This window comes from Phascolarctos cinereus, unplaced genomic scaffold (genome assembly GCF_003287225.1).
Source record: "Phascolarctos cinereus isolate Bilbo 61053 unplaced genomic scaffold, phaCin_HiC Scaffold_2;HRSCAF=192, whole genome shotgun sequence".
Taxonomy (NCBI): Eukaryota; Metazoa; Chordata; class Mammalia; order Diprotodontia; family Phascolarctidae; genus Phascolarctos; species Phascolarctos cinereus.
This window is the reverse complement of record NW_027555625.1, coordinates 46613921-46627100: the sequence shown is the minus strand read 5'-3', so window position 1 is coordinate 46627100 and position 13180 is coordinate 46613921. Positions and strand designations below refer to the sequence as shown.

At 41.8% G+C, this 13180-nt stretch overlaps 1 protein-coding gene across 1 annotated transcript in view; it reads left to right on the top strand.

Moving 5' to 3' along the window:
* ZFHX3 (zinc finger homeobox 3) overlaps positions 1-13180 on the top strand; it is a 318956-nt gene that overhangs the window by 139695 nt on the left and 166081 nt on the right.

Here is a 13180-nt window from a genome sequence, read left to right as displayed (position 1 = left end):
TGATGACATTGAATGAATGTAGATTTTAAAAGGCTTTTTTGTAAACACTTTGCTTTTGGTAACCCAACTTTAGGTTTATTTATATTTGTTTGGTTTTTTTTAGATGAGTTTAGTCTACTTGGAGCTAAGGCACCCTTAGGCCAAGCATCAGACATGCATGTGTCCTTCCTTCTCCCCCTTGCCCCCCCACTTTAAATCAGCGTCTTAAGCAAAGCGTCTGTAAAATCACATAACACATGGGAGAGGGGCGTATGTACAAATACAGCACCAGTCTCTCCTTACCTCATCTTTTATTTATTTATATTTTTATGCTGTATCTCCAAGTAGAATGTAAGCTTCTTGAGGGCAGGGGGTCTTTTGGTCATTGTGTGCCCCAAACCTTGCTTTGCCCTTCACTCCCAGAATTTGATTAGCAAAGGAAAAGAATCATAGTATGAGATAAAGTATTGGAGGGATGATATATTGGGGCAGGAGGGGATATGTGTTGTAAGGTGAGAGAGAGATTAGGGGACACCCCCCACTCGTGTGTGTGTGTGTGTGTGTGTGTGTGTGTGTGTTAATCTTAGGGTCTCCAAGCTCTCGGTAAATTCACTGTTACTGCAGTTGATTCAGCATAATTGATGCGGCCTCATTTCCCACAGCTGACGAGGATTATATCAGCCTGGTTTAACAGTCTCATTTTCTACTCCCAATGCACACTTGTTTTAATGTGTTTCAGTTAATGAGGTAGAAGAGAGAATGAGGTGTTACTGTTTATACACAGACCGTGAATCTGGGCAGAGCACTTCTATGAGAGCTCTCTTCTCCCTCTAGGAGGGTCCACAAGGGTATGTGCCACCTTCTCAGGCCATATTTTCATTGGCTAACGCTGAGACAACAGTTGTTAGCCCATGGGTTCTGCCGAGGAATCATAGGAATGCCTAGTTCTTTTCTGTAGCAGTTGTCCAGCTATGGAGACATAAAGGGAAGGTTGGGTGGCCAGGCTTGAACGGCAAGTTAAGGAGATGGGATTTGATTTAGTTCAGCAAACATTCTCTAAACATTTGCTGTGTGTAGGGTACCAAAGAAGGGCTGGGAATTCAAAGAGGAATAATGACTCTGTCCTTGCCCTCAAGGAGCTTATGGTCTATTAAGTGTGGCCCCTTAACTGTATCTTGCAGGAAGAATAGGATTACAGCAGTACTAAGAGCTAGCATTTCTATAGTATTTGAAGGTTTACAAAAGACTTTACAAATATTACCTTTTTGACTTCCCCCAAGGTCACACAGCTAGTAAGTGTTTGAGGTTGAATTTGAACTTGGCTCTTCCTGGCTGCCTACAAAAAGGGGAGATGAGAAAGTGCATTGCAGGCCTAGGGAACTGCCCTGCAGGGGTGGAAATCATGAGTCAGGAGAGAGCTGCGTGAGATCTGGGGATGGCTACTAGTCCAGTTAGATTGGAATGTCCTCAGGTGGGAAAGGGAGGATATGAAATCATGTTGAAAAGGGAGGTTGGAGCCAAATTGTTGAGAGACGGAATGGAAAGGCTTTGTCAGTGAAGAATTGAGTATTTTGTCCCATGGGCCAAAAGGAAACACTCCTGCAGGTGAATCAGAGCCTAAACTGTGTGTGGATTGGGGAGTCTGAGGGCACTGGAGTCTTCCACCTGAGGGCCACTGACTCTTTCTTAGCTTCCTGGTTTCAATCTTCTAGAGAGCCTTTGAAATACCCAGGGGTTTAACTGGAGGCAGCAGGAAAGGCCTACTCTTGTTAACTGCCACTGGAGTGTAGCTGGGGAACTGTGTCGCTTCTAGGCAAATGAGCTTTCTCTAAGGGATTTGGGCAGACTGGGGCCCTAGAGGGGTGGTTTTGCATATATTTAAATTATGAGTGTCTGGGTTCACCAGAAGTGAAGTGTGTGCTTGAGGATAGGGTGTGGGGGTGGGGCCATGCTTGGCTTTAGGGAACCAGTCAGTCTTTCAAGATCGCTTTAACTGTTTGAAAAACTGCCCCCCCCAGATTTGGAAAGGGGAGAGGCCTGCCATTCCACACCCCACCCCACCCTGTTTTTTAGAGGAAGGCTTAATGAGAAGCAGCCACAAATAGTTAAACCTGTTATCTAACTTTTGGCTCAGTGCCAGGCCCGGCACGAGCTGGCTGAGAGAACGCAGCTCCACAGGCCCAGCACATCCCAGCATTCCTGAAGGCAAAGCTGCCGTTGGTTTAAGCAGGAATTAAACAATTACCAAGTCTTAGTTCTCTCTACCTTCCGTGGATTGCCTCTATAAATTGTCAGCCTGTTGACATTTTAATGCGAATTATGTCATGTGGTATCCCCTTTGATTTCGACATGCCTCAGTTTGTAAATACATGAGCCACTCAAAGGCTTGTGGTTAGTGTACACTCAGGAGGCCTCAGGGTTTTTGGTGGGGGAGTAAGTGAGGGAGGGAGGGAGAGAACACAATACAGAGAGTGTGCCTGGCATGGAAAGCCTTTTACAGTTATCCAGTGAGGGTGAGGGCCCCAGCAGCAGCAGCAGGCTCCCAGGGCCTGTTTTAAAGGAGCAGGGGACCACAAAGTTCAGGCTGCTCTCTCCACTTCTCTTCTGGGCAGAGAAGGCCTTCGCGAGTAAGCGCCATGGCTTTTGAGTTGACATCTGTAGCAACAGTATGGTCATGCTTTCCTTTGGTTTAGTGCTTAATCTCTCAGATCATTTCACCACCTTTTGCCATTACAGAACTTTGGTTTTTCTGCCAGTCTGTAAATTAGAGCTGTAATCCACCTCATTACCCTAGGCCAGGGATTCTTAATCTTTTTCACATGTGTCACAGACCTCTTTGGCAATCCGGTGAAACCCATGGACCCTTTTCTTAGAATCTTGTTTTTAAATGCACGAAAAAAATGCATAGGAGTATGAAGGAAACCAATTGTACTTAAATACAGTTCTCCAGATGTTAACAAGCTCATGGACCTCAGGTTAAGAACCTCTGTCCTAGTATGTCCTCAAACATGAGAACTTCAGGTATATCAGATGATATCTTCAGCCTTCAGCCATTAGGAGCATAGCGGAGACCGTGTTTAGCTGTTTATTTGAACTTGTGTTTTGGGGATTCCCTGTAGGAGGCTGCTGTAATTCATATAAAAGAGATTGAGAAAGGATGAGGAGAGATTCGGAAGAGGAAATGAGTAGGGATTGGCAAGACTATATTGGGGAAAGGGAAGAATTATTTTCATGGAAATCAAAAGGGTGGAAATGTTGGGACCTGGGGAAATTTGGGGAAACTGGCAGGAAGGTCCAAGGGAGAAAAAACTTAGGGAAAGACATTTGGAAGGGGATCTGTGAACAAGATCCTCAAAGAGACATCTTTCCAATAGGAAGAACTGGGAAGCCCCTGAACCAGGAACCCGTTATTCTCTTTCTCTATTTTTGACTCCCTGAGCTGATTCCACTGAGTAATTAAAAACTTTTTAAGGACTAGCAAATGGGCAACAGCCTTTGCTTCTTGGAATTCCTTGTGTGTGCTGCCGTGATTCCCGCCTAATTCAGGGTTAACTTCTTAGACATGAAGTGCTGTCCCCAAAGAAAATTGGCGTCCCTGTTATATACCCAGACGATTTCATTCTAGAAAACTTGAGAATGGGAGTGAGTAATGGAAAGGATGGTCATTGATTTAGAGGGAAAGAGTGGAATCATGTGGCCTTCCTCTGTCTGACTACTGACTCTTGTGCTTCTCTAGCTGAATTGGAATTTGGCTGTCTTACAAAAATGTCATGGGATATTTAATGGCTACGGGTGGTCGGGACCTATTTCCCATGTGCTGAGTAATTCCAGTTTCATGTGTGAATAATACCCATATTAAAACAATTAGAGCTATATATAATCAGAAAAGGAAAAAGTGACCTAAAGCCCTGTGTATTAGAGAAACTATTGAGCTCTCTTGGGAAAATATTGGCATCTTTCATGAAGACTTAAAATATAGGAATATTTTCAAAGCCTTTTGTTCCTATCCATTTTTTTTAAAGATTGTAACAAGAATTAATAGTTGAGAACCTAAGAATTGATTCTTATCCTATCCATAGTTTCTTTGATTCTTTTGAAGTTAGTTTGAAGGGATGTTATATGTGTCAAACAATCTTTCTGGGGACCACTGGTGAGTTGTTTACTCTGAGAAATTTAGCAAAAGCTCTAGAGCTAGGACTCTGTCCCATGTCTAGTCAGAACATGTGTGTAAAGGAGAAGAGCAAGAAATAACTGTACGTGATAATTATTATTCCTTGTTAATTTAAAAAAAACACATTTAGGTATAATATTCCTCTGAATATACGTAACAGGTAAGCCTTTTGTTGGTGGAATTGTGACATGCTTGTAACATCTAAGTTGGTTTCTTCTTTTTTAAAGGAGGCATAACTAATTTTGTGTCTGAAAATGTTTCTAAAATGTGTGATTTTTGACAAAGAGAGGATAACCTTCAGATTATAATAGTTAACAACAACGAGTCATTAGTGTTCTAGGGCAACCCAAGAAAGCTACTGTCATATCAGGCTGTACTGGAAAGTACACTGTATGGTGTTCAGGAATAAGGAAGAGATGGTCTAACTTTACTCTCAATTGGTCAGATCATATCTAGAATATTGGGTCCAGTTCTAGGCAACACATCTTAGAAAAGACATTGATAAGATAGAGAGTATCCCAGTGAAGACATCCAATATGAGGAAGGGCCTGGACTTCATGTCATTTAAGGATCAGTTGAAAGAATGGTAGGTGGGAAACAGAAGAACTGAGGGCGAAGGTTACCATGTGGAGTATTGGTTCCACAGGGTGGGAATTGGGAAGAAGGCAAATTTAGGCTTGATTTCAGGAAAAACTTGCTCCCAATTAGAGCCACCCCAAATTGGAAAAGACTCCTTCAGGAAGGAAGTGGGTTCCCTCCAATTGGAAATCTTGAAGAGGGGCTGCAAGACCACTTGAGGCACGTTGGAAAAGAGAATTCTTTTTCAATCAGGAGTTGGACCAGGTGACCAGAGAGGTTCCTTTCTGCCCTGAGATTCTGTGATTAGTTTAAGATCTTAATGGGAGTTTGGGATTGGGGGGCTGGCAGCCCAGGGCCCAGCTGAGGTAGCAGGCAGGATTGTGCAGCACATGCTGGGGCCGTGGCCTGGCTTTGATAGAGGTCTGGGTTGTATGGCCAAAGTGTCCAGACCTGGGGAAGGTAGCATGCCCCTCGTTGCCATGGGGCAAACCCCTGGTTGCCTTACAATCTACAAAATCCATCAGAGTTGCTGATTCTAGAGTACAAACATGTTGATGCCAACAGCTGAGACAGCACCTCCCCTCTGTTAACTTGGGTCTATCAATACATTTGTCTAGAGGGCAGGCAGAAAGGGGATTAAAATGTTAGAGTAGTGCTGAGAGAAACATCTTAGAGGTTAGTTTAATAACAAAGAAAAAAAAAGACTAAAGGTTGGTAGGGAGAAGAGACTAGGGAATGAATGAGAAGAGTTTCTGACAACTAATTCTCCTCGCTCTAACCCATGACAATTAATCACATATTAACATACTGACAGCAGAGTTAATGCCATATGCAAATTAATGTTGTAGGCCCAGCATCCTGGGCTATTACTCCCCACTTAGGTGCCAGCTCATCGGATTGTGTAGGCACCACTTTCATTTTACCTGAGCTGCTTCTGTTTTAACTTGGAAACTGAACCAACATCTCGTTTGCCAGCTTGAAATCACTTCCACTTAAACCAACAGGCACCTTTGCTCATGAATTCAAGAATAAATAACCAGAAGCAGGGATAAAAGAGACCATTGGAAAGCCTAAAGTTGCTGGCCTTTTTGAATTCCTTATTGGGATCTTTTCAGATTCTGTACTGAATTTGAAAATGCCTGTATTGAACTGGCAGTCACCCAGTAACCAGCCCACCCCACTTAATACAATTAAATTAGAGCTTGGCATGTAGAGAACAATAGAAACTACAGACATCTTAACCTTGCAAAGGGTTCCATTCTCACATGAGCAGTTGAGATTAGGAAGAGCCTGGATTAGTCTGGTCAAATCTGAATTTGCTTCTAGAGTCAGTGAAGTCCATGAGATGCTTTCCAAATGAAGGAATGGAGGCACAGGGCGTGTGTTTTAATTTTGGTTTTGTCAAGTTTTGGCATTGTGGCTTCTAACTTCAGCAATGGGAATCAGGGTAGACCAGGAGCAATATTATAAAAAATGACAAACCTCCTTTTGAATGTGCCATCTATGACTAGTGTTTTGACATTTACTGAGTAAGAGCAGTATGCTAGGCATTGTCCAGGATTTACAGACAATCCATGTCCATTAGGCCTATGGCTTCAGGCCACAGATAAAGCCATTCAAGGTGGGAAAGAAAGATGTACTTCCTGCACTGAGTGTGAATGATGGGTCATAGCATTACTTTATCCAAGTGAGTTTTTATTATTATTATTGTCTGGGGGGGGGTTGTGTTTTTGGGGGTTTTTTGGTTTTGTTTTGTTTTGTTTTGATGCTTGAGGTCCTACTTTATCTAGTTCAAACTAAGATAGACTTAGGTCTTGAAAGATGAGGGAAAGGTGCATCCCCTTCCTACCTGGACCTACCAGGGACACCAATGCCTCCTTATTGTGCTAATAAAACAAGCTTGCAGATTAACCATTGGCCCAGGGTGAATGAATACTGCTTTTGTTTATTGTTTATGTAGGATGACCTCCTTCAAATATTTTGTGGGTTGATGAGATTTTTTTTGTACCTGTCTTCATGACCTATACAGGGGAAATGATAGTGAAAAGAATATTAGAGTAGGAGTTAGAAAACCTCTATTCTGGTACAGGTTCTGCCACGTAAATTTGGATCATTCATTTAAACTTTCTGATACTTACTTTCCACACCAATGGGGATGGTCCCTGCCCTGGATGAGATAGTAGATGTAAAGATACGTTAGTTTTCCAAGTGCTGCTTCTAAAATAAGATGATGTTATTTTATTGTCATAATCTGTGTCTGCCCAACTTCAAGATAATAACGTGAGTGAAAACACCTTCAGAAGTAAAAAGCATCATAAAAATACAGGCTCACTTTAGTGACCAGTAAATATATATTGGACCTACTTATATTTATCAATATTACAAGTTTTAGTCCCAGACCAGAGAGTAAGAGTTGCATGTAGCAGGTTTCATTGTTTTCTTCCTTGGCTTAGGTTGAGCTGCCTCGTAATGGGTACTGGGGCAGATCAGCTCTGGTCCTGAGGTATGCACTATAGTCCCCTCATAGACCCAGAATCAAGGAGAGTTAGAGTTGGATATTAGCTTAGACTTCATTTGGTTCAACCTCCTCATTTTACATAGAAGAAAACCAAAGCCTGGGAAATTGACTTGTCCATGGTCACATAGCTAATGAGTGTTATAGCTGAGACTAGAATTCAGGTCTCCTAATTAATTCCCATCACAGTGGTCATTCCACCCTTCTACCTTGGGGTTGGTGGAGAAGAGTGCAGAGTTGGGGGAATGGCAAATGAAAAGACTAAGGTAAATAAGAGAAATGAGGTAGGTGATATGGCATGACATAGACTGATGAAGGGACATGGAACCATGTTTAAGTGATTTATCAAGGTGAGGGGGAAGTTTGGGGAAAGGGACCTGCCTGAGTAATAATCATATCTTTAAGTGATTGTAATGGGGAGGCAAGGAAAACAGTCAGAAAGTGATGGCAGGTTGGACATCAGAGGTATCTGGCCAAAGTAAACCGTGGTCGGCCTGCTGTCAGCTTAGTAGTAAACTTTATCTTGGTCCGTGCTTTCTGGAGACTGCTTCACCTTGAAGCTAAAAATGTCCCCCCCCACACACACACACACCTTTGTCTGTGTCGTGCCTTCATTGCTGTTGATGCCGCAGTTATACAAAGGGGCCAGTGGCTGAAAAGATGGAGGAGACTAGGTCTGTAGCTGGCACCCCCAAATGCCTTCTTCAGGACAAAGGCCTTGTCTTGGAGGTGAACAGTGAAGAGCCAGAGGAGCCTGTCTGTGCTGACTTTGGAAAGCCAGCTCTGCTCTGGCTGCACATCTGTGCATATGGTCATTTCTTTTTTTCTTATCTGGCCCTGGGTAAGATGCTGCCTGCTATCAGTGGGGGTTGCTAGGAAACCAATAGAGGCCTGCCCTCTGCTTCTTCCCCAGGACAAGACCCCATCCACTTTCCTAGAACAGTGTACCAAAAAGAACACTAGAGGCAAGTAAAATGTACTGGTACCCCCTTCCCTGCCCTCATCCCTTATTCCTTCCCCCGAAACCCTTTGAATTCTTCCTTTAGGAACTCCATCGTGATTTGCTGCATAGAAACATTCAGGAGAGAATTATAATGCTACATTAGTCAACTATTTCTGTTGTGCCTGCCATCTTAGAACTTAGTTGCCTTGACAGGAGTGTGAAATGAGTCTAAATAAGGAATAAGATCCTTCTGGGTGTTTTCTTTTAGTCTCTTGGTATCTCATCTGAATAACTTCACTCTCCTCATTATTATCTTTGAACTCCCTTCCCTGCCAACACTCGGCTGTCCCCACTGAGGTGGATTGTTCAGCCCCAGAATACCTCCCAAGTCCAGAGATATCCTTCCTTCTCTAGGCTTTTGAAGAAGTGTGAACATGCTCTCCTTTCTATCATATCTATTAATACTTGGCCAGCCGTGTGACCATAGCCAACTCATTTTGCTTTTCAGAACCCCAGTTTCTTCCTCTATAAAATGGGGGTGATAATGCTTGTTCTCCCTACCTCACAAGGGTATTCTTATATAATCATGCCCTGTGCTTAAGGCACATGCTGTATCCTCAAGAAGCTTCCACTATCCTGCTGGAAGGAAAATGTACTGTTTTGCTGTGACTCGTTAATACAAGCCAAAAATGGACTTGTAAGTTGAAATACCAAACTTTAAGTTACTTCATTTATGCTCCCCGGAGCATCCTGGACGCAGTTGTTTTTGAAGGTCTTCTAGAGTATTGTCTGGTTTTGTTTCTTTCCTTCTCCTGAGGAAATTGTTATAATAAGAAGCTTCTTTTATATTTTATACTTTAGTCCCACCAAGAGTCCATAACGGGAGAAACCAGATTCAGGACACTTAGAAGCTATCTAAACCCAGCCTCCTACTTAAAGCAGGACTATTTTTTCAGTCACTCCACGCAGGTCATCTGGTCTGTGCTCAAGCATGTCTAGTTGTAGAGAACACAGTACTGTTTGACTCTTGAAACTCTCGTGATCCAAGAAGAATTGGTTGATTGTAGATATACTCTGATCAGGGCAGAGTCCAAAGGAAGTATCACCCCCACTCCCGCTGGTTCCAGATACTAGGCTTCTGTTCCTTCATCCTAAAACTTTGTTAGTTTCTTTGTTATATTGTTGACTAATCTTGAGTTTATAGTTCACTAAAAAGCCTAGATCTTTTTCACATGATCTTCTGTCTCACCATTTCTCTCTGCTCTTCTACTTAAGCAATATTTGAAACAAGAAGTAAATGGGGCAAAACAATGTGTGATAAAGTTTTACATGGTGTATGTAATCCAGTGGCCAAATGTATAGTATAAACAATGCAGCCTATAGGCGAAAAGGAACAGAACCCCCAGATCTGTAAGACCGCTAAATGCCACATAGTATTTAGGTCTTTCATAAATATATAAATATCTTAATAATGCATAAATATAACATAAAAATAACAAATAATACATAAATATTTTCCCCTTTTTAAATCTTTGTGTGTGTGTGTGTGTGTGTGTGTGTGTGTGTGTGTGAATTTGAATCCTCTTCAATTTAACTATTTTGAGTTAACGTTAACTGAGAGGTCTAGCTTTGTGTGAATTTAAACCAAAGGGTTAGTGGTTTCTAAACATCCTTTTCCCCTATCAGGGTTGCTTTAGAAGCATGAGGCTTTCTTACCTTCATGCTGTTACTTTTTTTAAAAGCTTTAGTGTCATCAACGTCTTACTTTAATTTTTGTTATATATTCTAATTTATTCCACAAAGCTTGTTTAGCTGTGTTTACTCAGGATGAATTTTAGTTTTATTTTTTACTCCTATTTCTAACCTCCCCAAGTCCCATTTATATTGTCTCTCTACCCTTGCCAGTGATGGTTAAAAACCTCCCAAATTAGCATCCTCAGAGAATTTAATTAACTTGCTATTTACCAACCCTCTCCTTTCAAGATAATTAATGAGGATGTTAAATGACACTGGACCTGATGCTGATGGCGTTCCCTGTGGCACCTGAAGAGATGCCTCACCAGGACTCAGCCCTGTTGATCACTGTCTCCTTGTTTGCCCTTCAGAGCCCGATTTGGGGGCAGGTGACCCACTGCAGAGACCCCACAGGGGCTTGCACTTAATGGAGCCTTGATTCATTTTTGGCCTTGCCATTGAAATCATTGGCCTGATTTCTTTGGAAGGTGATGCTTTGTCTGTCTTTTGATTATTCCTTAAATCTTTTTATTACATCATGAGGATTAAAGTTGGATTTTTGATGGAATAGGAGGTATTCCTGACCTGATATTTCAGCAACAGAAAAATTCCCAGTATAGAAACTCCTGATGGTGATCCCCAGCTGTTGTCAACTCATGGTGCTGAGTGACATGCTTATGTGGGGTCACACAGCCAATATGTATCAGAAAGAAGATTTTTCATTCTGAGGCTAGTTCTCCATGGATTATGCCATGCTTCCTAAAAATTAGACTTACTGGACAGCATAGCAAAGTACTAAGGAATTTTCCCATTAACTTTAGCATCATCTTGGGTCTTTTTTTCCCTGAGTCTCTCAGAGTTTCTGATTTCATACAGGATTCAAGAAGCCAATGTTTGTTGCTGACATAAAGTGTTGAAATGAGTGTTTGTGTAAGTTACCTGCTTTAGGGCACCTCTGCAGTACATTGAAACTGTCAGTCAGCTTCCTGCATGGTGATGTCTGTAGAAAGAGTCCTGGACTTCACCGTTAGGATGCAAAGACCTGGATTTGAATCCCGCCTGTACTGCTTAGGATCAGGCTTTGAGTGGGGCTAGAAGGGACTTTAAAATCATTTAGTCCAACAACTTTTCCTGTTGCATGACCCTGGGCAAGTCACTTTCCTGGGCCTCAGCCTCCTCCAATATAAAACAAAGGGGATGAACTAGTCAATCTATCTCTTAGCTCCCTTAGAAAAGAGATGTCAGGGGCAGCTAGGTGGCACAGTGGATAGAATACCAGCCCTGGAGTCAGGAGGACCTGAGTTCAAATCTGGCCTCGGATACATAATATTTCCTAGCTGTGTGACTGGGCAAGGCACTTAACCCAGATTGCCTCACTAAAAAAAAAAAGAGAGAAAGAGAGGGAGAGAGAGAGTGAGAGATGTCAAACATGTGGCCACTGAGCAGAGATTGAAGCCAGATTAAAATGTAGGGAAACATTTAACAAAATAAATAAATTTATAATAGAATATCGATAAATGTGCAGTTTTCTAAGTGAGTATGTAGTCCATAGGGATCTTTCTGTACATTTTATCTTGTTATTTAGTTCTTCTCATTCAGTCATTTCAATTCTGTTTGTCTCTTCATGACCTCATTTGGGATTTTCTTTCTTTCTTTTCTTTTATGGAGGCAGTCAGGGTTAAATGACTTGCCCAGGGTCACACTGCTAGTAAGTGTCTGAGGCCGGATTTGAACTCAGGTCTTCCAGACTCTAGGGCTGGTTCTCTATCAACTGTGCCACCCAGCGGCCCCCATTTTGGGTTTTCTTGGCAAAGAGTGGTTTGTCATTTCCTTCTCCAGCTCACTTTACAGATGAGGAAACTGAGGCAAACAGGGTTAAGTGACTTGCCCAGGATCACACAGCTAGTAAGTATCTGAGGCTGGATTTGAACTGAAGAAGATGAGTCTTCTTGACTCCAGCATGGCACTCTGTGCACTGTACCACCAGTGGCCCTTGTTTCTATTCGAATTTGACACCACTGCCTTAGAGTGCTAAATTCCATGTTCCTATAATAGAGAATCAGAAGACTAGGATTCCTATCCCATCTCTTGAGCTTGGGCAAGTGACCTACCCTCTGTGGGCCTTTGTTTCTTCATTTGCTCAAGTAGGGGATTGGACAAGACCATTTGATCATCGATAGTTTCAGAGCTAGAAAAGATCTCGCAGGAAATCTAGACCAGCCTCTTTATTTTACAGATAACCTCACTGGTTAGTTTACATTCTAATCTTTCTTCTCAGTTTCCTTAAGTAGTTTGCCCAAAGTCATAGACCATAAATAGGAGAGTCAGAATTTTAATCTAGCTCCCTTGACTTGAAATTTGACACTTTTTCTACTGTACTATTCTGCTTTTCAGGTTACCCTTGGAGGCAGCTAGATAGCCCAGTGAATAGAGTAATGGCCTTGGAGTCCAGAAGACCTGAGTACTGGGCATGTCACTTAACCTTTTTATCTGTAAAATGCCTCCCAAGATTGTTTTAGGGCTCAAATGAGATAATACATATTAAAAACGCTGCTTTGCAAACCTTAAAGTGTGATGTAAATGCCAGTTGTTATTATTATTATCCCTGTACAATTTTAAATGCTCCAATCCCTTCCTTTCAACCTACCAACATGCATCTTCCCAAGGGAATACAAACATTTTAATATTGCACTAATTATGACATAATTAGGATGGTAAAATTTCTAAGTGTTTTTATGTCATATTATGCATTTTAAATCCAAATATAAATGACTTGGATTATCCGTGCGATTGAGCACTCCATTCATGCAGATAATTGAGAGTTGACAGCGTCATTTTCCCCCAATTACTTACTGATTGTTTCTTGTCTCTTTCTCATTGTAACACATGGAGCTGCTTTTTAAATAGCTATGTTAATGTCCTCATTAATTTTACCTTTTCTTCCAATTAATAAATATTAAGTCCTGTGACAACATTAACTTGATGTTTCTTGTGACCCTACACATTATTAAATCCCATATTTTTACCCCTAATACAGCTTTGCTCTTTGCCCCTTCTCCTCACTTGGAACCAAACGATCTTTTTTTCAGAGGAGTTTTTAATTGCTTCAGCACAGCTCTATAGTGGACATGCCCATAAGGCAGGTTTCAGAAGACTTGGGATCACAAACCCCATCTCTGGCATGTACTAGCTGTGAGATCTTGGACATGTCATTTGATTTTTGAATTTCAGCTTTCTCATTTGTAAAATGGGAATAATG